The sequence below is a fragment of the Phocoena sinus genome, chromosome X, assembly GCF_008692025.1.
Source record: "Phocoena sinus isolate mPhoSin1 chromosome X, mPhoSin1.pri, whole genome shotgun sequence".
NCBI classification, from domain to species: domain Eukaryota; kingdom Metazoa; phylum Chordata; class Mammalia; order Artiodactyla; family Phocoenidae; genus Phocoena; species Phocoena sinus.
In genome coordinates, this window is record NC_045784.1 from 116,721,605 (window position 1) to 116,748,208 (window position 26,604).

Here is a 26,604-nt window from a genome sequence, read left to right on the forward strand (position 1 = left end):
GCCGCGCCCCGACTGGGCCCCGGCAGCCCGGTACGCGCGGTTCAGCGGCAGACACGGTCGCTAGCGTCCTCGGAGTTGCTGAGGTCGCATCGGGTGTTGCCTCTAGGTTCTGCTCCTCCGCTTCCCGAAGTCTCGACGCTGGCCTCTAAGCCACTTTCCCGGCCCAAAGGCCGGAGGCCAGGAGGCTGAGCGAGAAGGAGGGGGCACCAGGTGGCTCCTCGCCTGGTCCCGGCCCCCAGGCCGCAGCCGGGGAGAAAGCTGCCGTAGCTCGTACACGCCATCCCATGCGGCCCGGGGGTTCCGGGGTGCTGGGGGCCCAAGCCCACCCCGCAGCCGAGAATCTGGACAACGAGGCCGCCTTCGGCGCTCACGCCGATTTTCCTTTTCAACCTTTCTGACCAAATTGGCAAGTTAAGGGGCTGGGGCTTGCGGGCTGCAGAAACGGAGTAAGAATTTTCTGAACACCTGCTGAGCCACAATTAGCTCCCTCTTTCCCAGCAGAGGGTATTATTACTCCCCTTTAACAGATGCAGACACTGAGGCCGGAAGGACCCCTGGAGGTTCTCGAAAAACGTTCCCCAGTTTTCCCCCAGAGCCCTCCCAACATTCTCTTGGGTAACTTAGTCTGGAGGGCGTGGGGGCCAGGGCAGAACCGGCCACAGGGCCCGGCCCATGTCTCCGGGTTGGCTGCGCACAGCCGGCGGCTCGAGTTTGGAATTTTTGTTTCGTTTTGTTTTAAAGACAGAGGAGCTCGTTTGAATAATCAGAGCCTGAGCTGAGCTAGCGGCTGACTCAAGTTCCTCGGAGTTGCCCTGCTGATGAACTTTCCCCGAGCTGCTTCCTCCCGGGTCCGGGAGCCGCTAATCTGGGTCCCAGAGCGCTCGCAGGCCCCAGCGGGGCTGGGGGAGGTGCTGACTCTGCACCGCGGGCGTTCGCTGCCCGGACCCGCGAGCCCGGGTGGAGGGACGAAAGGGGGCCCTCCCAGCCGCCTCCACCCACTTCGGGGCAGCCGCGCCCACTGTGCACGGGGACTGGACCGCCCGCAGCGTGCAGGCCGGTTCTCCTTGGAGGTGGCAAAGAGTTTAAAACTCAGGCGAACGCAAACGGTCACCGCTGGGGTCCGACAGCGTCTACGTTCTCTCCCCGAGGGGCCAGCCCTGGCGCGAAACCAGGCGAAGGAATCAGCCCCTTGCTTTCCCCTTCGACATTTCCCACTGGCTGGTGTCCCAACGCCCGGCCCCGAGCGCCCAAGAAGCGAGTGGGACCCGCCTGGGCCAGGCCGCCATAAGTGCCAGCTTGTCCCGGGGCGGAACTGGGCACCAAGTGCTCAGCCTGCTCCTTCCCGGGAAGCTCTGCTCCCCACGCTTCTGTCGGGGTTCGCCCGGCGCGGGCCCACCCTTTCGGGGGCTCTCGGCCGGCCCCATTCGTTGTTGGGACCGAAGCACCTCTCCTTTTGTCTCGGTGGAGCCCTTTCCTCCTTATTTTTCCGGGACGCAAAAGGAATGGCGGGGCTAGGCCACCTCGCCCCGGCACGGGGGACCCCAGCTAGCCGCCCCTGCCCCAGGCTCAGCATTTCCGCGACCCAAGAGGGAGTCTGGACGTCTGGAGCCCCCTGCCCCACCTGTGGGCCTCGGAGTAGGTGAAGTGGGAGCAACCTTCTCCAGCCCAAGGTCACAAGCACACTTTCTGGGGCCGCGAATCCCTGGCTGCCCCTTTCCCCCATCCGCTTCAGCACTGACGCCGGCCCGGAGGCCAGGGTGTCAGGACGCGGGTCGGCTGTAGCGTCGCGGGGCCGGGAAGTCAGGGGGCCTGGGCCGCAAGGGTCTTCGGGATTGCGGAGGGAGGCGCCGGTTGGGGGAGAAAAGTTAGATTTGAGAGGCTTGGCGGGCCAGGATTGTTTCGGATGACCTTTTCTCCCCAGGAAGTGGGCACCAGCAGCTGATAATCACGGGCGAGGGGCGTGCAGTCTTTGTGAACATTTTTCACATTCCTGGGACCTGGGCAAGATTGACAGGGGCCTTGGAAGGTATGGGACTCGCGGTATCCCGCCTAGTTTGAAGTTGCAGCCTGTGCGCCCCAGGGCCCTGCCCCTCCCGGGCTCAGTGGACCCCAGGACGTGGCTGCACCCCTGGTCCGGGCGCCCCGCTGCGGCGCCCCCTAAGGCCGGGAGGTGGGACCCGGCGGGGGCGGGGAGCCCCGGGGCGGGGGCTGGGTCCGGATGGGGGGCGGGAAGCTGGGTGTGCTCGGGCCCCGCCTGGGAAGGGTCACCCGCGGGGGCTTGGCATCTGAAAGTGCGATACGGGTAGCTGGGAGTGGAGATTTACGATCCTAGAGGACAGAGCGTGAAAGGGGTATCATCATCAGTTTTGACTGAAAGAAAGAAAACATATTTTTAACAAAAAGAAGGGCCCTTGCCATTCACCCGCGTTGTTAGGACAACGTGAACTATCCTTGAAATGATTAGTTCCACTTCAAAGGAATTTACATTCAACAGTGAAAACTCAGCCTCTTTTTAATTTACTCGAAAAGACTTTTCACTACGGAGAGTCGTATGTTCGGTCCTTCTATTTATTTTTCCGCATTCACGGTGCACTTGTATTAAATCAACAGAAAGAGCTGCACAACGCACTCATTATGCGGACCAGCCCGGGGTTCCGGGGACCCAGAGCTGCAGGCAGACGGGGCGGGGGAGAGGGTGCTGGGCTTGAGGTCTGGGACCACGCAGGCGACCGCCAGGCAGAGGGGATGCGGTGGAGAGTTAGGGGAGCAGGTCTGCGGAGGGGGAAGCATGGCACCGAAAAAAACCTGACCTAAGCCCCACCCAAACGCGGTAACCGGAGCTCTCCAGCGCTGGGTACAGCGCCTGGCACGCTTCACTGTTTCTCGTGAAGAAAGTGGACCCGAAGTTTCCAGCGACACCCCAGAAAGCTGTTAAAAACTGATCGGGTTGACACAACTTCGCCGGTCACGATTCAATCCCATCTCCACAAATTGAGAAGACACACGCTCATGTCTTAGTAGCTTGGGATGTTTGCTCTCACACATATTCCCAGGGCCCACGAGTACACGCCCCAACGGCACCCCCGGGTCGCCACTTGTCACCAAATCCAGGAAACCACTAATCAAAGGAACAAAAGTAAAAAGTTTAGGCGTGCCGCGTCTTGGGAGCGGGGTGGAGTGGGGTGCTACTTCTCTGACAGCCTCCGAGCATCTCTGGCTGGGATAAGGTTCCACCGCCTCCGGCGACTGGGCAGCAGCCACCAATTCTCAGCTTCACCTCACACCCACCTCCAGCCCATGAACCCCATACTCCCTACCCCACTCCAAACTTGCTCTTTTCTTCAGCCCAGGGCTAAGTTTTTCTCAGCAGTAACGGTGATGCTAAACTTTTTCTTGATGACCTTTTCCAGCTTCTAATTAAAGGGGAAGGAGAATCTGTGTTAGCCATTGTATTCAAGAGTTTGTCCACCATCTCCTAATGTATCTTGATTCACGCACACCCCCATCACACACACACACAAACTGAGCCTATACCTTGAATTATTGTCAACATGAATTCTAGCAGTTGCCCTTTCTAACCAGGTTTCTGGGTCTCCCTCACTTAGATTCAGAAGCAGTGGCCACAGGCTGCTTAGCCAGGAATTAAAGGTGGCCGACATTTGCCACCTGTAGCAAAGGTGTGAGCTGGGGTAGTGACTGGGGAAGGCCCTCATTTTCGTGTCTCTGCACAAGACCTTTCAGGGTTGAATGAGAAGTCGGGTTTTGTTCAGCATCCTTCTTCCCCATGGATCCTCTCGGATTTATTTCACCCTCTTGCTCTGATGGTTTCCTTTTGCTTCTTCTCCTGCCCAAACCTGAAGTTTATCCTGAGACATCCCTTGACCTCTCCCTCTCCTTCTAAAAGCTCTCTGGAACAGCTTTCCTGTCCTCTCGTCCCTGACCCTTCACAGAGAATCAAACTACAGTAAGTCAGAACCCCGAGCAGAACTCTGGATGTGCCAGTCCCCCAGGAGGTTTGAGAGAATGTGCAGGCAATCATGAGATTCAGACCCCCACCCCTAACTAGATCTATGCCTTAGTCAGTGAACTCTTGGAGACTTCCACATGGGTTGGTGTTTGTTCCTCAGTGGTATCTACACTTCGCTGCAGGTAGCAAATGCATTCCGGTGTCCAACCCTGTACGGTTGCCTTGGAGGTGCCTCTCTTGATCTCATGAAGGAAGGAAGGAAGGAAGGAAAAAGAAAGAAGGAAAAAAGAAGAAGGAAGGAAGGAAGGGAGGGAGAGAGGGAAAGGAGAGGCCCCAGTTGAAAGCAATACTGGGAGAGCTCTGGGAGGCCTCCAGCTGAAAAGGCTTGAGAATGAGAGGCTCCCGGCTCCCAAGGCAACTCTGGTGGGGGGAGGGCAGGAGGAGACGTGTGAGAAAAGTGACACATCCTAAAGCACACCCCAGGAGAGCTGGGGATCTAGGAAGGACTCAAAATGTATTTCTAATTACTTTTCATGCTCCCAAGAAAGAGGCTCCTTTAAGTTCTATTTTAAAAGCTGGTTATTGTTCTGAGTCATAGTCTACACTCTGAAAGCGCCGTTTATACATTTTAACTTTCTGTATAGGGTAGAAGGATGGTAAATGCTATCAGTGTACTTTTCTGGCAAAATCTGTAGAAAATTAAAACTTGGCAACTTCTTCAATAATAGTATTTTCATTATAAGAACTGATTAGGAGTAGCAAAGACATTGATTTGTGAAAAAATTTATGGATTCTTTCTTTACAAGAAATGAGGAAACTCTCATTCATGTCTTGTTTCTGTTTAATGTATATCTCAGGTACCTGAGGCTCCAAATGTGCAAATGTGAATTATGCAGACACGACTGCAGAGCAGACATCCAGTCAGCAGAGGGCAGACTCGTCACTGTCAAACCCTATTTCCAGATTCGGAGGTGACAATGGTAGGTAGGGGTCAGAATGGTGGATATAATCCGGTTGGAATGGGGCTCCAGTGGAGATCTAGAAAATGAGAATAAATGTCTATTTCTTGAAAGTAAAAACAAAGAGAGCAAGAGAGGACATGTCAGTAAGTTTTATACCCAAAGAGGGTTCAAAAAGTAAAAGTATCTCAGGACTGGAAAAACAGACCTTGAAAATCTTGATTTGACTGCTCTGAGGTTGAGTTCCGAGTATCCACCGAATAAAGACCTGATGTTTGCTGTATGCCCATGATACCTGGAAACACTTATGCCTTCTCAAAACCACGAAGCAGCTGGAAATGCTGTAAAGATCACTGAATATGGCAGTGAAAGCCCTTGGTCCTTGTACCTTCCAGTGAGTTCTTAGTCAAGTCACTTTCCCTCTCTGCATTTCAGTTTCTTCATCTGTAATAGGAGTAGATCACCTCTAAGGTCCCTTCTTGCTCTAACAGGATGGGGTCCTGGGAACAAAATGAGATCTGAGCCCACTTAGAATTTAATCCTCATATTCTAGGATCCTCAAACCCTGGTTTCGAAAAGATGGTAGTACGCAGGCAGGGATGAAGGTAGCAAGCAATACTGACCACTTTGTGATGCTAACTTTTTGCATTATCCAGCTTGAGAGCTGTTCTGAGAACAACACTTTAGCTTGTGTGCTAGAAACAGTAGAAACAAAGATGCTCTCAGGCTGATGGACCCAGACAGCAAATGAGTTGTAAGTAGAAATTCTTGAGGGAAAAAAAAAAAAAGCCCTGAGACTGGGGCACTGTCCACCAGGGGAAGGCTGAGGTTTCGGGGTCAGGCCAGAATGCTAAAGTTTGAGTGGACCCTTAACATTCTCCTGGCCTCGGTCTAGTGACCTTGCGGAACCATCAGATTCAAGAAGGCCACTGTTATGTCCGTTGACAGATTTGTGTTCCTCAGGCCTTTTCAACCCACAGTGAAGTTTTGGTTTTCCTCTGGTGAGCAATTTTTACACTGATGGGAATACCTGAAGCAGTTGCTTGAATTGGACTTTCTTGTTTCTGTCTAGAGTGTATAGTAGATTGGTTAACACAAAGAGCAGGTCCACCGCTGATTTTGTTATTCCACTCTTAATTGGCATGAAGCTTCTAAAACTGACAACAACAAAGCCATTGCAGCTGTGGATGTGCACTTGTTCACTGGCTGAGTAGCTCAGAACGTGTCGTGAATAGGAAAAATCATGACATCCTTGAAGGCCTAAAGTCGACTGTGTTCTGGAATCTGCCTTCCTCTGTCGCCTCCACCTCACTTCCCAGCTTTATGTGGCCGAGCTGTGGGCTCATAGACTCTGAAGCTCCAGATAGACTAGTCTGGCATTCAGCAAAGTTAAGTGTTTGGGAGAAAGTGCTGACACTCGCCTTAGACCTGCCCAGTCCAGTACTGTGGTCACTAGCCACATGGGCACTTGAAATGTGGCTAGGCCAAACTGAGGTGTGCTGTAAGTGGAAAATGCACACTAGAGTTTAAAGACTTGGTACAAAAAAATGCTAAACATCTCAGTAATAATTTTCATATTTTACATGTGGAAATAATACTGGATTAAATATAATATACTATTAAAACAATTTCAACTGTTTTTCTTTTCACTTTTTAAATAGGACTACCAGAAAATAAAAATTACACATATGGTTCACAATTGTGCCTCAGATTCTGACTCTGTTGGGTAGCACCCCCTAGGCAGTTGGGAAAGGGCTCCTAAACACCTACTCGGTGCCCAGCACTAGAACAGACCATATTTTCTTGCTGATGTATCTCCAGAGTCAAGTACAGTGCCTGACAGGTAGTAGGGGCTTACACTTGAATGAATGCCCCCTCCAATACTCCAGACCTAGAAAACACTGACTTTGGAAGAGACAGCCAGGAAGGAGATGTTTTCCCCCAGGCAGCTCTACCCTGCTGTTGCACGGTTGCGAGTAAAAAGAGCTTGGGAAATTGCAGACCTTAGTTTAAGATTCAGCTCAGCAAGTCACTCACTCACTGTGTGACCTTGAGCAAGTCACTTGTCTCCTAACCTCCTTCCCTTCCTCGGTGTAGTAAGAAGGTTGTGCCACATAGATATCCTAGGTGCCTTCCAGGGCTGATATTCCGGCTCTTTGAACAGGGAGGGGGAGACAAACCTTTACCCACTCACAATCACCATGCCTCTCTCAAGTTCTCTTTGGGCTCCCTCTTGCTTGCTTTGCTTTTCCTCGTTTCCTCTTCACCTTTGTCCATTACACTCTGTGCTCTTGATTCTCTCTCTCCCCCCATCCTCCTAAGCAATGCTAGTACTGTCTTTCTCCTGCTTTCGTATTGTTCTGCGTCGCCAGTTGCTGGGGATGGAAAATGAGGAAGGAAAAGAAAACCTTTCCCATCCCGGAAGTGACGACAGCAGGTTTTGGAGGGAGTGGAGCTCCTCGCGTACCTTTGCTTTCAGTATTCTGGCGGCGGCGGTAAGGGACAGTACTGGCCAACAAGAGGCCCAGCGTTTAGAGCAGTCAGGAGCTAGAGCAAGACTGCAGCCGAGACTTTTCAAGGAGGCCGTCACGATCTCAGCTGACACTTGCTTCCCTGCTGGCGCTCTTAAAGTTTCCCCTAAAGTTAGGGGTCCTACAGTGCCAGTTTGAAGCATTTGCTCATCTAGCTGTTGAATGGGAACAAAAATCCTCTAGGTCATAAGCCCAAATGCCTTCTCAGGGGTCAGGTAGGGAGCATCAGTGGGTAGGGTGGGTGAGTGTGAGACAGTAAGGAATGGTGGGAGCCATGGCAAATGTGAGAGGGCTTGTTCTGGCTAAAGGCATTCAAAGTCTTCTTCCTTTTTTTTACATCTTTATTGGAGTAGAATTGCTTTACAATGGTGTGTTAGTTTCTGCTTTATAACAAAGTGAATCAGTTATACATATACATATGTTCCCATATCCCCTCCCTCTTGCATCTCCCTCCCACCCTCCCTATCCCACCCCTCTAGGTGGTCACAAAGCACCGAGCTGATCTCCCTGTGCTATGCGGCTGCTCCCCACTAGCTATCTACCTTACGTTTGGTAGTGTATATATGTCCATGCCTCTCTCTCGCTTTGTCACAGCTTACCCTTCCCCCTCCCCATATCCTCAAGTCCATTCTCTAGTAGGTCTGTCTTTATTCCTGTCTTACCCCTAGGCTCTTCATGACATTTTTTTTCTTGAATTCCATATATATGTGTTAGCATACGGTATTTGTCTTTCTCTTTCTGACTTACTTCACTCTGTATGACAGACTCTAGGTCCATCCACCTCACTACAAATAACTCAATTTCGTTTCTTTTTATGGCTGAGTTCCTTTTGATTTTTAAGTGCTGTGGTGACGAAGCAAAACACAACTCTAGCCTGAATTTGGTTCACATCCAATGTACTTCAAAGTTTGCCATCCTGCCTAGCTTATCTGTTGTCTAGGTTTTGGCTAGATTCTTTCTAGATTTTTTTTTGGATGGTGGATGACATACTAAGACAAATAACTTTAGAATTCGTAGTCTATATTTAAAGTGTAATTTCCAATGAACATATGCAAACCTTCCCTTCCTTCCCGTACTCTTCCGTCCAAGAAACATACTCATCTCCACCCTGGGGTCCTCTGTTGCTTTCAAGCGTGGCTTGAACATTAGTTATGTTTCAACTTCAAAGCAAAGCAAAGTGTCTTTTTGAGATTTGCATTCTTTGAGATATGATTATATATTTTCAGCAGATTTCTCCAAATACTTAAAATACTAGTACTTATATACACATAAGCTGAAGTTCTTGATAACTTGGCATTTCTTCTAATGGGAAGAGTTACTCTGAAACTGTCCAGGCTGTCATGGAATTGGAAGGTCTCAGAGCACATCTTGCCAAGGCCACATCTGCCTCGCTAATGCATCTTTCTACCTACTGAGGGGAAAAGATGCCTTCACACCCAAATGACCTAAATACACAAACATCACTCCTCTGTCATCCTGCATTGAGCACTCTAAAGACAGGGCCTGTGTCTAAGCCATCCTGTAGCCCCAGCACCCAAGTCTGGCACTCAAAGTTTATTGAACTGAACTGTCCTTCTGGACTGTTATGGAGCTGAACTGGCTCCTTCCCTAAATATGCTTTTTCCCTGTTCATTTATTTATTTAGCACACATCCATTGCAAATATGTTTTCTGCTATGAAAATGGAAGGAGAAAATGTTTAAGCAGATTCTTTCCCTTGTAACCTTTTCAAAGAAAGGCATACATCCTGAGTATCATTTGTTGAGTGCCAGCCACTCTTCTAGGTACTGAGGACGCACTGGTGAAATGACAGTCCTCACTCTCACAGAGCTCAGGATGGACGATGGCAGAGGCTGGGCCTTAGTGGAGCTCAGGCGTTGCTTCTTGGAGGAAGAGCCTCCACGCTCCCCATCTTCCTCCCTTGTGCCCCTTTAGTAATTTGTGTGCCCCTCGCCACAGACCTTGTTGTTCCATGTTTTAGTTGGCTGTCTGCTTCTCCCAATCTGGACTCTCGGCTGCTCACATCTGGAGACTTGGGTTCTATCACTGCTGCATCCCCAGGGCATAACTTGGCTCCTGCCATAGAAGTGGCACACAATCAAAGTGTGCTGACTTAGTGGATGAAGAATTGACAATTTTATACAGAGTTTGAAAATGACCAATGAGACTTAAGGATATTGGAGTCAGAACAATTTGTAGTTGAGGTCGAACACAAAGTAGTGAGTGGGTCACTAGAAGACAAAAGAAAGAGCATCTTGGCTCTGGGATGATGGAAGTTCCACGCTGGAATCTGCTCTCACTGCATTCATCTGAGCATTCCGTTTCAGAGTGACATGAAACGCTGTAACATTGTAGTTCAGTGGAAGACCACTGGATTTTGGAGGAGATGTTAATTTGAAGCAGAAGTTTAAGAATATCCTTGGAGTCTATTTCTTTCACCCTTCCTGCTACATATATAGAGAAAGACACTAAGTCTATAATCCATATCCAGATCGATATCTCTATCTTTCTATCTTCAATTTTCTTTTGCTCTTCGGATTTTAAAATGCTTTTGAAGCTGAAGAAGAATAATGTGGGGAAACTAAACCATATGAGGTTAGCATGTGGGAAGTGGGAGTGAGTGCCTTCAAAACATGCATTTTGCTTCCTGGATTTGAATTTTTTCTTTTCTTTTTCATTCTTTCTTTCAAAATTGTGTGAAGCTTTTTTACTTAAAGGTAATTGTTGGGGAATTGAGCATTATGTTTCCAGTTGTACTGATATAAAAAATCCAGCCATTTAGGTTCCTGTGTTGCAATTCCTTTTCCTATAGCTTTTCTGAATTATTTTCTATCCCTTTCTCTGCCCATTGCACCTCTGTATTTTCTAGAGTAGCACCCTCTTAACCTCAAATACAAAACACCATCAAAGACACTTTGGAAAGTCCCTTACACTGGGACGGTGTTTGAAGCGTGTCCTTTTTCCCCCTAACATTTCCTGGGGAATTGTTTTAAACTAAATGCACCCTCATCTTCTAGCCTTTCATACGTCAGCTCTTGCCTTGTTATCATTCACTTAATAAGCTTCCAAAGACTGATGATTTCACCTGGGTGATGCCAAATGTCCTGTAAAATACTTCCTGTTTTCTTTCCTACATATATCCCTTTAATTCTGTGTTTTTCCGTCGCCCTTAACTTTGGGCTTAGGCAGATTGCAGTCACGATACCCACCGTCCCCACCTGTCTCCCCTGCATGTCTCTCGCACACAGGCATAGAGCCCTCACTGGCTTCCAGTCAGAGCACTGTATGGAAAAAGGAGCCCTTTGAGTTGAGGGTCGGGGCCTCAGTGGGGAAGCTTCAGTGATCACAACGCACCTCAGTAAGCATTCTTTGCTGCCCCATTTTCTCCAGAGAGGAGGCTTGGGGCCTGTCATGTTGGAGGGCTGCTGAGAATGGTAGAGCTTCCTTCTGGGCCTGCCCCATGATTCTCCTAGACATTTCAACCCAGCCATGTGTTTGTTCCCAGTGGACTGAGTTCCTGTCATCTGAGGAGTACGTTTAAAGTGGTTCAAGTCTGAAGTGTAGTGGTTGGCTTGACCCCGGCTGACAGGGCTGCTCCTGTTATCAGCAATTAGAAGTGCTTCCAGCCATTCATCTGTCTCCTTGTCTCTTTTCCTTTCCCTATAACCTTCTCGGCTAGGGGAAAGAGACAGCATAATCACTTTTCCTGTCTGACCTCGGCCAAGGAAAAGCTAAAAGAGAATCAGTTAGTTCTAGGAGATGAGAGGGGTGTGTGTGTGTGTGTGTGTGTGTGTGTGTGTGTGTGTGGTGGGCAGGGAGGAGGGAATACAAATCAATCTAAGATTTTCTGGCCCCATATTTTCATTTAAATATTTGAAAGGAAAAACTCTGAAGAATTAGTCATCCAGTTGCCAGTCGGAGATGTACAGCCAAGGCGAAAACACCTACTCTGTCCGACTCTGTTCCTGGTAGAGAAGAGACCTGGAGGACAAAGTCCTTGCCCTCAGGTTATGGCCCATCTTTCTTTGGCTCTTTGAGGACTTGGAAGAGCGGTCTATACTTGAAGCCTCTGCTTCTTTCCTTCAACCCATGTCTCAGGTTGGGTTCTCTGGGAAGCAGAGTCTGAGACAGAGTTAGAATGCAGGATATTTATGAGTGAGTTCCCTTGGGATTAACATCTGTGGAAGGGAAGGAGAGGAGGCGGGCTTAGGCCGAGGGAAAAGATGGGCCGTGATTCAGGCCCAGTGATTGCTCAGCCAACCTCACAGGGCTCTCCAGATGGAGGTGGTCCTTCAGAGTTGCCCCGAGCTAGACTGAGATGGCTGGGGCTTTATGCTCCCACGTAAATCAGTCATTAGATGTGTGCCACCCTGAAAAGAAGTGTGACCTTTAGGTGAGGGGTGTCTCTGAAGCTGAGGCCATCTCTGAAGGGGCTGGCTGCTGAAGACCCTGTGCAGATAGTACTCCCAGCAGCTGAGCAACAGATTTTGCATTGAAGGGACAACTGGGTGGTACATCACAGTGGCTACCACAACCCACTGTAAGGTGGCTTTTCGGAAGCCAACTAGATCCCTCTTGCCAAGGTTAGCAATGAACCCCTCATTAGAAAGCTTAACAGCCTTGTCTTGATCCTCTTCTTACGTGAATTTTCCTAGCACTTGGCATCGTTGATCAACTTCTCTGGCTTCGAAACCTCCCTTCACTTCTGCTGTAGTTCACTTTTACTTTTCTGAAACTCCTTCAAAGTCATCACTCTATTTTCCTCAGTGAACCATTCAATTATAGGTGCTGTCCCCACCCCCTTGTTGCATCCTAGCTCTCTCTCCCTCTCTCTCTCTCTCTCTCTTTTGGCTACCCCGCACGGCTTCTGGGATCTTAGTTCCCTGATTCCCTGACCAGGGGTCGAAGCCGCACCCTTGGCAGTGAAAGCTCAGAGTCTTAACCACTGGACCGCCAGGGAATTTCCTCTCCTTCTCTTTCTTTTCTGTGTTCTTTTTCCCTCTGGATGATCTATCCCATCCACCTCCAAATGCCAAGCTACATCTCTTTTCTGAGCTCCAGGTGTATTTCCAACTGACCACCAGATATCCACAACATAAGTGTCCTGCTGTCGCAAATTCAGCCTGTGTGTATTAGTCAGCTTGTGCTACCATAACAGAATCCCACAGGCTGGGTGGCTCAAGCAACAGAAATTTATTTCCTCACAGCTCTGGAGACTGGAATTATAAGATCAAGGTGCCAGTAGGGTTGGTATCTGCTGAGAGCTCTCTCACTTTGAGTTGAAGATTCCCACCTTCTTGCTGTGTCCTCACATGGCCTCTTCTCTGTGCACAGATGAAGAGAGAGAGAGAGATCTCTAGTATCTCTTCCTCTTCTAATAAGGACACCAGCCCTATCTGAATAGGGCCCCACCCATATGACCTCATTTAACCTTAATTACCTCCCTAAAGGCCCTATCTCCAAATATGGTCACATTGGGGAATAGGGCTTCAACATATAAATTTTGTTTTGCAGGAGGCGGGGGACACAATTCAGTCCAAAAACTGTCCTAAAATGAACTCTTTAATTCTATTTCTCCTATCACTGTCCCTCATACTTGCCCTTACCCTCTCTTCCCTTCTCAGTAAATCATACCACCGAGTGGCTTAAGCCAGAAACTTGAGAATCGTCATTGCCTTTTCTTTTCCCTCACCTTCTACATCTAAGCTGTAGTATTTATGTATTGCTGTGTAACAAATTATCCCTAAACTTAGCATCTTAATACAATAAACACTTGTTATCTCACTCAGTTTCTTTGGGTGATAAATCTAAGAACAGCTTAACTGGGTGATTCTGGCTCAGAGTCTCTCATGAGGTCACAGTCAAAATGTTGGCTGAGGATGTAGTCATCTGAAGGCTTGATTAGAGCTGCAGGATCAGTATTAAAAATTGCTCACTTACGTGGCCATTGGCAGGAGACCTCACTTCCTCATTGGCTACTGGCAAAAAGTACTCATTCCTCAATAGATGGGCTTCTCCACTGGGCTGCTTGAGTGACCTCATGACATGACAGCTAGCTTCCCCAGAGTGAGTGATCCAAGAGATCAAGGAGGAGACCAAATGTCTTTTATAACCTAGTCTCAGAAACTACACACCCTCACTTCTACCATATTCTATTCAATAGAGACAAGTTACTGAATACACACTAAAAGAGAGGACAACTAAAGTCCTTTGGAAAGGAGGCGTATCAGATAATTTATGGACATATCTTAAAATCTCCTAAACATCTCATATCCACCCAACTTCCATGCATTCTTAGACTGTTATACTGGCCTCCTGAATTGCCTCCTTGCTTTTAATTTTTCTAAAACCCAGATATAATCATGTGAACCCCAGTGGCTCCCTGGAACCTGCAGAATAAAGCCCACATTCATTAGCATGACATTCAAGGCTCTCCATAATTTTGCTAGAAACTTTTTAAAATTTAACTTCATTCTTTTTTTTAACTTCATTCTTTTTCTTTAACTTCATTCTTTATTCTTAGTACCTCCCTCTGAACAATCCATACACATTCATACCTCCATGCTTTTGATCATCTTTTTACTCTCTCTCTCTGCCTGGAATTTCTGTGGTTGTTCTAAATTGTTCATCTGCCCTGTATCTACACCCTCTGCCATGTAACTCTGCAGTTCCTCTAGAGGCAGAATATACTTCTCACCCTTCAGCTCTGGACTCAGCTATGTGACTTACTTTGACCAATAGTTATGTTAGTAGCTGTGATGTAAGCAAGGGCTTGAATGTGCTTGAGTAGTTGGACTTGCTCTCTTGCACTTCTGCCATGGCCATGAGAAGAGCTTTCTTTGGGTAGCTACTGCCCTTTCAGCCTGGGCTCCAGAAGGAACACACACACACACACACACACACACACACACACACACACACACACCCTGCATATTGGAGCCAAGCCCCAGTGGAGCCCAGCCTAGAGCAGCTGATCTCCAGGCAACCTATGGTTGTATGAGTAAGAATAAATGATTGCTGTTTAAAGCCACTTAGCTTTGGGGTGGTTTGCTACACAGCATATGATCATGGCAATAGTTGACTAATCTACTCTTCCTTATTTTCTTTCCTTGCCAAAATCCTACTCAACCTTCAAACTCTAGCTCAGATGACACCTCCTCTATGAAGCCTTCCCAAGTTTTCACAATGAAAATGAATTACTCCCTTCTCTGAAATCTCATGTTTTATGTGCATTTTATTATAGTAACTTTTTTTGCTTTGTATTTTCAATTTCCTAATGGATTTGTAAGCTTGCTGAAAGCAGAGTTCATATTTTGTCCTTATGTGATCCTCTGAACACTGAGCACATAGTAGGCACCCAATAAATGTTCAATGACTAGATAAATGAATGAAATCAGCAGATAGCTTACTACTGGATTGGGTGTTACAAAACGTAAGCATCATAAGTTTTCAGAGAGTCAATCACAATGGACCAGGATACTCCAGAGTTAGTAAGGTCTAGTAGCTTCTATTGTCTAGTAGCTTCTCAATAAAGGTTTTATTTGTCATTAGTCATTGGTTACAAGGAACAGATACTCACCCAACCTAGTTCCCAAACAAAGGAGAGTTTATTGAAAATAAATGACACAGGGGATTGTCACAGAACTCAGGGTCAGTAAACAAAGTAAGCCAGGCCTCATAGGGGATGATCATGATGCTCCATATGCAGCAGTTGAGTGAATTGATTTGAATCTGTAGGCTCCTAGATGTGAAGATCTTCCTACAGAATCTTCAGTCCCTAAGAACTCAGGATGGAACAGGAGACTGAAAGGAAACATCAACCTCTAAGGGCCCTTTGTGAAGTGACTGCTTGTAGTTATCATTGTTCAAACAGCTAACCTTATTTACCAACTATTTGGAAGAAAGGGCAGTCTCAGATACCACTAGTTAAGCATAGATGAAAAACACAGGGATCAAGTATGTAAATGAGGTTGTATATAGTATATATTACTTCTTAAGAGATACTTGGGGCAAACAGCCCTTCCCTGGGGTGAGCACAGTGATCTCAGCTCTCAGCCAGCTGAGTGAAACCAGAGAGATGGGAATGCAACTGCTCAGGAGTCATGCTGTTGAGTCATGAGGATGTTTTAAAGGAGAGGAAGTGTTTCAATAAGTGGTGTTGGGAAAACTGGAGAGCTGCATGCAAAAGAATCAATTTGGACTACTTTCTCACACTATATACAAAAATAAACTCAAAATGGATTAAAGACATAAGTGTAAGACCTGAAACCATAAAACTCCTAGAAGAAAACATAGGCAAGATGCTCTCTGACATCAGTCTTAGCAATATTTTTTGGATCTGTTTCCTGAGGCAAAGGATACAAAGGTAAAAGTAAACAAATGAGACTTAATCAAACTAAAAACTTTTGCTCGGCAAAGGAAACCATTGACTAAACAAAAAGGGAGCCTACTGAATGGGAGAAGATATTTGCAAGCAATATATCCGATAACAGGCTAATATCCAAAATATACAAAGAATCCATACAACTCAACATCAAACAAACAACCCAGTTCAAAAACAGGCAGAGGAAACTGAATAGACAGTTTTCCAAAGAAGACATACGGGTGGCCAACAGACACATGAAAAGATGCTCGACATCTAATTATTAGAGAAATGCAAGTTAAAACCACAATGAGATATAATCCCACACCTGTCAGAATGGCTATCATCAAAAAGACAACACATAAAAAGTGTTGGCAAGGATGTGGAGAAGAGGGAACCGTCGTGCACTGTTGGTGGATTTTAAATTGTTGCAGCCACTATGAAAAACAGTATGGAGGTTCCTTTAAAAATTAAAAATGGAACTGCTGTATGATCCAGCAATTTCACTGCTGGATATTTGCCCAAAGGAAACAAAAACACTAATTTGAAAAGATATATGCAGCTGTGTGTTCATTAAATCATTATTTATAACAGCCAAGATATGGAAGCAACCAAAGTGTCCATCAATAGACAAATGGATAAAGAAGATGTGGGATAGATATATGATGTGATATATAGATATAGAAATAGATGCAGTGGAATATTACTCAGCCATAAAAAATGAAATCTTGCCATTTGCAACAACATGGATGGATCTAGAGGGTATTAAGCTAAGTGAAATAAGTCAGACAGAGAAAGACAAATACTGTATGATTTCACTTATATGTGGAATGTATAAAAACAAAACAAACAAAACAAAATGGAAACAAACTTACAGATACACAGAATGAATGGGTGGTTGCCCATGGGGAGGGGGATGGGAGAGCAAAATAGGTAAAGAGGGTTAAGAAGTACAAACCTCCAGTTATATAATAAGTAAACCACAGAGATGTAATATACAGCCTAAGGAATGTGGTCAATAATATATTAATAAATATAAAAATAGTTATTGTTTATGTCCCCCCTTTGTATGGGGACAGATGGTTACTAGACTCTTGCGGTGATCATTTCATAACATTTGCAAATGTCAAATCATTATGTAGAACACCTGAAACTAACGTAATATTGTACAACTGTATTTCAGTTAAAAAAAAAAAAGAGGAAGTGATGAGAGCTTTCAGGTGACTATCTGAGGAAAGGTGACTCAAAATGAGACATGGAAACCCCTAACCCAAGTAAAGAAAAAGTTGAGGGCTTTTAGAGCACTCCAAAGGCAAGAGAAATGTCAGTCTGGATAGAGGGGGAGACTTTGCTATTTGAGCAAGGTGCTCTCGGCTTAGAAAAGACATTGTGTTGGGCTGGCACTTCTAAGCTCCATGCAAGCTGGCCTTGGGTCTGTCACATTCACCAGTATGTTCTGAGAGCCTAGCACAGTACCTGCCACACAGTACTGATTCAAGACTTAATTTGAGCTAGCTAGAATTCATTCATTCATTCGTTTATTCATTTCTTTTCTCATTCATTCATTCTTTTGTCCATTCATTCAGGAATGCATCCCTTATAGGTTTTCTCAACCTCAGCACCATTGTTATTTTGAGCCAGATCATTCTTTGTTGTGGGAGGCTGTCCTGTGAATTGTAGGAAGTTTAGGGGATCCCTGACCTCTACACACTAGATACAAGTAGCTGATCTCTCCCAGTTGTGACACCAAATGTGTCTCCAGATGTTGCCAAATGTCCCCCGGGTGGGGGTGGGGGGCAAAGTCGTCTCTGGTTGAGAACACTTGTACCAGAATCCAAGAGTTTCACTATGATTCCCCAAGAATGGTGGTTTCAATCTGAAATCAAGAAGTGCACCTCTAGCCATGGAAGAGTTTAGCTTTTCCATGGCTAGAGGGAGCCGAGAAAAGTAATTCAGTCTTGGACTGGGAGTGTGCACAGTGTGCAAGTGAGGTCTCAAAGCAAGGATGTTCAAGCTTTTTTGCCCCTGTGCCTTTCTAAAACTATTTTGAAAAAATAAGAATCCCTCACACACATTTTGTTTTTATTTATTTATTCTTTAGGTTATTGGGGTATGGAGCACATTTTTTGCGGTACGCGGGCCTCTCACTGTTGTGACCTCTCCCGTTGCGGAGCACAGGCTCCGGACGCGCAGGCTCAGCGGCCATGGCTCACGGGCCCAGCCGCTCCGTGGCACGTGGGATCTTTCCGGACCAGGGCACGAACCCGTGTCCCCTGCATCGGCAGGCGGACTCTCAACCACTGGGCCACCAGGGAAGCCCTGGGGTGATAGAATTTAAGATCCACTCTTTTAACAACTTTCAACTATCAATATATAATACAGTATTGTTAATTATCATCACTGTGTTTTACATTAGATTCCCAGAACTTATTCATCTTATAGGTGGAAGTTTGTATCCTTTGACCAACACCACCCCATTTCCCTCACCCCCCAGCCCCTGGCAACCACCGTTCTTTATTTCTGTGAGTTTGCCATTTTTAGATTCCACATATAAGTGAGAACATACCAAATTATTTTTCTCTGTCTGGCTTATCTCACTTAGCATAATGCCCTCAAGATCCATCCATGTTACCACAGAGTGTGTGCACATGTGTATGTGTGTGTGTGTATTAATATATATATTGCTTCCATATCTTGGCTATTGTAAATAATGCTTCAGTGAACATGAAGGTGCAGATATCTCTTCAAGATAGTGTTTTTTTCTTTTCCATTATAGTTTATTACAAGACATTGAATATAGTTCCCTGTGCTACATAGTAGGACCTTGTTGTTTATTTTATATGTAGTAGTTTGTGTCTGCTAATCCCAAACTCCTAATTTGTCCCTCCCCACTTTCCCTTTTTGTAACCAAAAGTTTGTTTTCTATGTCTGTGAGTCTGCTTCTGTTTTGTAAATAAGTTCATTTGTATCATTTTTTTTGATTCCACATATAAGTGATATCATATCATATTTGTCTTTGTCTGACTTACTTCACTTAGTATGATAATCTCTAGGTCAATCCATGTTGCTACAAATGGCATTATTTCATTCTTCTTTTATGGCTGAGTAATATTCCATTGTATATATACAGCACATCTTCTTTATCCATTCATCTGTCGATGGACATTTAGGTTGTTTCCATGTCTTGGCTATTGTAAATACTGCTGCAATGAACATTGGGGTGCACGTAACATTTCAAGTTATGGTTTTCTTCTTATATACACCCAGGAGTGGAGTTGCTGGATCATATGGTAGCTCTATTTTTAGTTTTTTGAGGAACCTTACTGTTCTCCATAGTGGCTGCACCAATCTACATTCCCACCAACAGTGTAGGAGGCTTCCCTTTCTCCACACCGTCTTCAGCATTTATTATATGTAGACTTCTTTATGATGGCCATTCTGACTGGTGTGAGGTGATACCTCATTGTAGATTCGATTTGCATTTTTCTAATAATTAGTGATGTTGAGCATCTTTTCACGTGTCTATTGGCAATCTGTATGTCTTCTTTGGAGAAATGTCTATTTAGGTCTTCTGCCCATTTTTGGATTGGGTTGTTTGGTTTTTTTTGTTATTCGGCTGTATGAGCTGTTTGTATATTTTGGAAATTAATCTCTTGTCAGTCACATCATTTGCAAATATTTTCTCCCAGTCCATAGGTTGTCTCTGTTTTGTTTATGGTGTCTTTTGCTGTGCAAAAGCTTATAAGTTTGATTAGGTCCCATTTGTTTATTTTTGCTTTTATGTCTATTGCCTTGGGAGACTGACCTAAGAAAACATTGCTATGATTTATGTCAGAGAATGTTTTGCCTATGTTTTCTTCTAGGAGTCTTACAGTGTCCTGTCTTACATTTAAGTCTTTAAGCCATTTTGAGTTATTTTTGTGTGTGGTGAGAGGGTGTGTTCTAGCTTCACTGATTTACATGCGGCTGCCCAGCTTTCCCAACGCCACTTGCTGAAAACTGTCTTTTCTCCATTGTATATTCTTGACTCCTTTGTCGAAAATTAATTGACATAGGTGTGTGGGTTTATTTCTGGGCTCTCTATTCTGTCCCATTGATCCATATGTCCGTTTCAAGATACTGTTTTTATTTACTTCAGATATATACCCAGAAGTGGGATTGCTGGATCATGTGGTAATTCTATTTTTAATTTTTTGAGGAACCTTCATACTGTTTTCCATAGTGACTGCACCAATATGCATTCCCATCAGCAGTGCGTAAGGGTTCCCTTCTCTCCACTGTCTTGTCATCAATTATTGATGAGGTTTTTCTGTGAAATTAGTTCATGTACCTGAGATAACTATTATTTAATGCTAAAATGAGACAGGAATCAACATTGATTTTATTTGTTTTTCATTTTTATAGATGTAAGTTCAAAGCAACTTTATTCACATAAGTAAGCATATTAGATTAGGACGAGTGAAGTTTTGTTCAATGTCAGCTGATTTTTTAAACCTCTTTTCATGTTACATGCCCCCCAAATTACATAATAATAATCACTGAAAACTTTTAAAATTGTGGCAAAATACGCATCACAAAATTTACCATTTCAACCATTTAAAGTGTACAGTTAAATGGCATTAAGTGTATTCACATTGTTGAGCAACCATCACCACCATCCATTTCCAGAACTTTTCCATCTTCCCCAGCTGAAACCCTGTAAGCACTAAACACTAACTCCCCAATCCCTCCTGCCCCTGGCGACTACCATTCTAGTTTCTGTCTCTATGAATGTGAGTCCTGTAAGTACCTCAGGTAAGTGGAACCACACAATATTTTTCATTTTGTATCTGCCTTATTTCACTTAGCATAGTGTCTTCAAGTTTCATCCATGTTGTATCATGTGTCAGAATTCCTTTCCTTTTAAAGGCTGAATAATATTCCACTGTATGGATAGACCACATTTGTTTATCCATTCATTCACCAGTGGACAGTTGAGTTGCTCCTATTTTTGGCAATTGTGAATAATGAGTGTACACATAGATGTCTGAGTCCTGCTTTTAGTTCTTTGGGGTTTATACCCAGAAGAGGAATTACTGGATCATATGGTAATTCTATTTTTAACTTTTTGAGGAACTGTCATACTGTTTTCCACAGTGGCTGCACCATTTTACGTTTCCACCAGCAATGCACAAGAGTTCCACTGAAAAATCTGTTTAATGATCAGTCAGCTGACAATACAAGTGGGCCCTTCTTCAATTTTGTTAAAAGCGAAGAGTTGGATACCACCTACTTGAAAAGAGACTTGTTACCCAGTTTTGATTAGAGTCATCCACTTTTTAAACACTGGCACAGTATTTCAAATTGCCTCCTTGTTTGTTTTCCCAGAGGTGTTTACATTCCTGGGTCAATGCACCATAGTGAGAGTTAGGATGGGTAAAAGTTAGCTTTTCTTTGGTGAACCGAGAGAAGGTTTGTGGTAAAAAGAGGTAGAAATGTAAAACTGGCTCCCTGCCTCCACCACTGACACTTTCTCAAGCAGATAGGTTTTAGGAAGAAGTACACAGTGAAATTGAGGATCTTGAACTTGGTTTCCTTAAAACTTCATGGAGAGTCTTCATGTGCTCCCAGGGAAAATACAGACCCCAGTTTGAAGACCAATGGAATCTCTTTAAAGAAGGGGCAAGTCTAACTGGAAGAACTTGGAGAGACTGAGTGATGTCCTAAATCAGTGCTTCATAAACTGTAACGTGCGTCAGAATCACCTGGGTGGGAGGGCTTGTTAAGACCCAGATTGTTGAGCCCTGCCAATGGAGTTTCCAACTCAGTAGGTCTAGGTTGGGGCCCGAGAATTTGCATCACTCATAAGCTCCTGGTGATGAGGCTGCTGGTCCGGCACCACACTGAGAACCACTGCTCTAAGGTAAACCACGTGAACCTTGGGAGCCCATGCACTTACCTCTGTAACTGACTGATTCTTGTCTAGAGATTCTCCCACACTGTAGCAAATGAGTTTATGCACTTGATTGATGGCTGCACTGTTTGGACACTGCAGGGGAGAAATTTAGCCTGTTACATTACTTGTTGTTTTGTATTATATCTCCATCCCCCATTGAAAGGCTTTTCTAAGGAGGAATTAGGTCTTACCTCTCTGTCATCCATTGTAGATGCCTGATGACTATTTGTAGAACTTAATACTAGGATTGTCTTCCCATGAAAAAGTTTGACTGATACACTTATTGACTTAGTATTTCCAACAGGAAAATGTAGACATCATTTCTTAGGATTAAAACGTGTTACTTACCCTTTTAAGACAAATTCAGAAGTAATCAAGGAGAACATAAAAGGAAATGATGAGCTATATGATGTCATCCAAATCTAATATTACCCTTTGAGCAATAGCACTGCATTAACTAAATCTGCCCTCTTTTTCTGTGACCGTGAGGCAAATGGGCATACATATATAATGGGGGTTTTATAAAAAGATTTAAAATCCACTGATGCTACAGATACGTAAAACACTATAGGACGAAGAGGACAAAAAAGAATCAAACACGTACCCTACCATCAAGAAGCTCCCAGTGTAGTAGGAAAAAGCAAATTTGAACAGAAATACCTAGGGAAAGTGCCATAAGATAGAGAAGTAAAGGATTCTGGGATTTCACAGTACAGAAGTATAAACTTCAAGTTAGTCTTTGGAGAAGGTGGAACACTCAGGGAAACTTCCACGTAGGCAATGTCATGTGAGGCAGGCCACGGAGGACAGGTGGGAGCTGCCTGTGGAGAACTGGGGCAAAGAGTGGGAAGAGAGGGCTTCCCTGGTGGCGCAGTGGTTGGGAGTCGGCCTGCCGATGCAGGGGACGCGGGTTCGTGCCCCGGTCTGGGAAGATCCCACATGGCGCGGAGCGGCTGGGCCCGTGAGCCATGGCCGCTGAGCCTGCGCGTCCGGAGCCTGTGCTCCGCAGCGGGAGAGGCCACAGCAGTGAGAGGCCCGTGTACCGCAAAAAAAAAAAAAAAAAAAAAAAAAGAGTGGGAAGAGAGAATTTCAGGCTGAGGGAACAAAGAGCAGGAGCAAAGCCACTGAGGCAGGGAACCATGAGAGCTCTGGGAGGAGCAGATAGAGACCCCACATGATTGGAGGACAAAGTGCATGAAATAAGTAGGGACCAAGGATGGGACCAGATCATATTGGGCCTTGAATGACTGACAAGCTAAGGAATTTGAACTTCATTCGGTAAACAATGGACAGCCATTGATGGTGGTTGAGCAAGGAGTGGAATGTTCTGAGATGTACTTCAGGAAGATTCATTTGAAAGGAATGTGTAGGAGACGTGAAAAAGGATAGAGCCCAACGGCAGGGAAACCAATTACAGTGGTCTATAAGGACAGAGAGGAGAGGACAGATGATGCCAGTTTAAGAATAAACAAAATTTAGTAATTCATTGGATGTGACAGGTGGAGGGAAAAGAGGAATCATATACAATGCTGAGGTTTTAGGTCTGGGTAATTGGGTAAATGGCAATGCCAGAAATTGGGAATGGTGGTGGAGCAGACATCCTTTTGGATGGCTCACAGCAGTTAGTCAGAAGTGAGGTTCAGGAAGGCACCAAGTTGTAGATGAAGATTTCAGACGTATTTCTATAAAGATGAGAACCAAAGGGGTATTATTAGAGAGGGGAGATATGAGGGGATTGCCATGGCTAAAACAGTAGAAGCGGAAGAAGTAAATATGAGAGTCAAGGACTGACCCTTGAGAGACTCTGTATTTATTCCGTCAGTCTGCCGATTTTTGTCAGTGTGCCTACTTTGACTTAGGCCACTTATTTAGTGGGCGGGAGGAGAAAGAGGAAGGGAGATGGAGACAAGAAAGTAGTGATAGAGAGGTGGGAAGGTAAAGTGCCGTGCAGTTGCAGTGAAGAGAGCATTACAAGCTGGGGATATTGCAAAAGTGAGTGGCTCCAGAAAGGTTGGAAAGGATAAAACATATCAAGAGTTCATTGAGGGGACTTCCCTGGCAGTCCAGTGGTTAGGACTCTGCACTCTCACTGCCAAGGCCTGGGCTCAATCCCTGGTCAGGGAACTAAAATCCCACAAGCCACGCGGTGTGGCCAAAAAAAAAAAAAAAGAGTTCATTGGGTTTGGCAATGAGGTCTCAAGTGATCTCCATGTAGTAGACAGACTTCTAATATGACCCTCAGTGGTCTCTGCTTCCAGGAATTCGTGCCCCTCTGTAAGCTCTTCCCTTTTTGTATGGTTTGGACCTAGTGACTTTTTTCTAGCGAACAGAATACAGTGAAAGTGATGGGATATTACTTCTAAGATTAAGTGTAAAAAGACTGTGACTTCCACCTTACATTCTATCTCTCTTGCTCTCTCACTTGCTCACGCTGATAAATCCAGCTGCCATGTTATGAGCTGCTCTTTGGAGAGGCCCGTGGGGCAGGGAACTGGGGGTGGCCTCTGGCCAACAGCCAGCAAGAAACTGAGGCCCTCGTTCATTCCGCGTCCATGAAGAATTGCATCCTGCCAACAACTACCTGACTGAACTTGAAACTGAATCCTTCCCCGGTCAAGCTTCGAAAAGAGTGCAGCTCCAGCCGACACCATAATTGCCACCTGTGAAGAGACCCTGAGCCAGAGGCTCCAGTTATGCCATGCCCAATTTCCTGAGCCACAGAAACTGTGAGATAATAAATGTATGTTGTCTTAAGTCATTAAATTTGGGGGTAATTTGTGATGCAGCGATAGGTAACTAACACACTGCACTTTGAGTAGAGTCCTGAGGGCAGGAGCCAAAGCACAAGGGATTACGGAGCACATGTAAAGAAACGCAGGCAGGAAATCCAAACAACCCTTCCAAGAGGTGCAATGGTGAAGGGAAGGAAGAAAGCGATATTTACTACCCCAAGCTGATTTTCCAATGGACATAATCAATTAAAATCTTGTTTAGAACTATTAGGATTACACAGACTTACTGTAGCCTCAGGACTATTTGAAGTGACATTACTTAAACATGCAGAGATTTATGAGTCTTTATTAGGTCAGTTCTTGCTGAGAACCTACTAAGTAATAATAACCATCACCTTTCGTACTTGGATATCAACGTGCACCTGGCCACAGCCTTCTCATGTGATAGCTGTGAACGCTCACTTCCTGTGAAGTAGGCTTGCCAGGCACTACCGAAGCAAGATCCGTCTTTATATCTTTGTAATGGGATGAACTTGGTTCTTGTGACACAACACTTACTGCTGGCACAATAAAAACTGAGCTAGACAGACGTGACCATAAAGTACAAAGCTGGTTCCACAAACCTTGTATGGCAAAGGTGTGTGGACTCCACGTGGGGTGTGGAGTTGTAACGGGGGGAGGGGTGTCCCAGTGCAGCACGAACACATCGTCACAAGCGAATGTACTGAGAGCCGCATATTGTCATGCTCCTGAGGATAAAGCTCAGCTTGATTATACAATCCGCCCCCCTCTGCCAGCACAGAGGCCCCAGCTGTTGCTCTTAGCAAAGGACTGACATTAACTGACACTTTATCATTTTTATGGGCAGAACACTTGATACCAGCGATATCTCTGCCAGCTTTGGAAAGAAAACTCTCCCAAGATCTCTGCATTTTGGTGACATCTGCAAAAGGCTACAACGGAGCCTACCCATTTGTGGGCACACTTTGGCATGTGCCTACGAAGCTTGACTTTCAGAGTCTTCCTAATTGACCCAGGCAATTACTCGGCACGTAATTCCTCAGACAACCAAGTGTTCCAGAAAGGCTGTACAGAAGCTGCCAGTCAGCTCATCCATCCCAACCCAGCCTGCTGTGCTTCAGACGGTGACTTCCAATCTGCATCAGTTTGGGAGGGCAAAAAACAAAACCTGGGGCCTTGTCCAGTGGCTTCAGAGGTCTAACACCGCACTCGTGCATGTGCTGGAATCCACAGCATCTTGACTCAGCTGGGCCATCCTAGGAGTAGGTGAGCAAATGAAACGGGTGTTTATTCATGCCATCCCGATTACTGGAAAGCATTCTTCCTCCTCCTAAGAGGTAATGATGGTGGTAAAATACACTTAGTGCTTTTATTTATTTTTCCATTCCTTTCATTTTGATCTTTCCATGGTTAAGAAAAATGATTTTCTCTACTCAGTGCTAGGGTTTCTAAAATGCTGCTTGCCAAGAGGTAAAAACGAGTGGATTGGTCACCAAAACCTATTCGCACAGATGAGTCTTCACTTTGTAAGCAATAGTAGCAGCAATAAAGACGTTTCTCCCTCTGATTTAACTTTCTTAGATCTGTAATATGTAACTAATAATTTACTCAAAAATAATTCTGTCTTCTTGGTAGTGAGAGAGGTTTTATCCCCCATCCTCACCCGCAGACTATGCACCGAGAGGGGGAAAGACAGTGAAGACATCTGAAGTTTCATTTACAGGGTATTACTGATTTATCTCTCTAATGTTTGTTTACATGGATAGTTCCTCTCATCTTCTGTTTCGATATTGAGTGTTGCCATCATTTATTTATGTACTATTTAACAGACGCTTACAGACACGTACTCTGTACCAGTCACTGTTCCAAGCACTTTACAAATATGAGCTCATTTCCTCTTCCTAATAACTCCATGAGGCAGGTATCGTTCTCATCATCCTCCCTATTTCAGAGACGAAGAAACTAGGGCACAGAGAGGTGAGGAACTTGCCCAAAGTTGCACAGCTGGGAATGATGGGGCTGAGATCCTTCCCCAGGCAGTCCCTGCTCAAGCCTATTGCACTCTGCTGTCTCTGTCAGTCACTTCATTAGTTTGGCT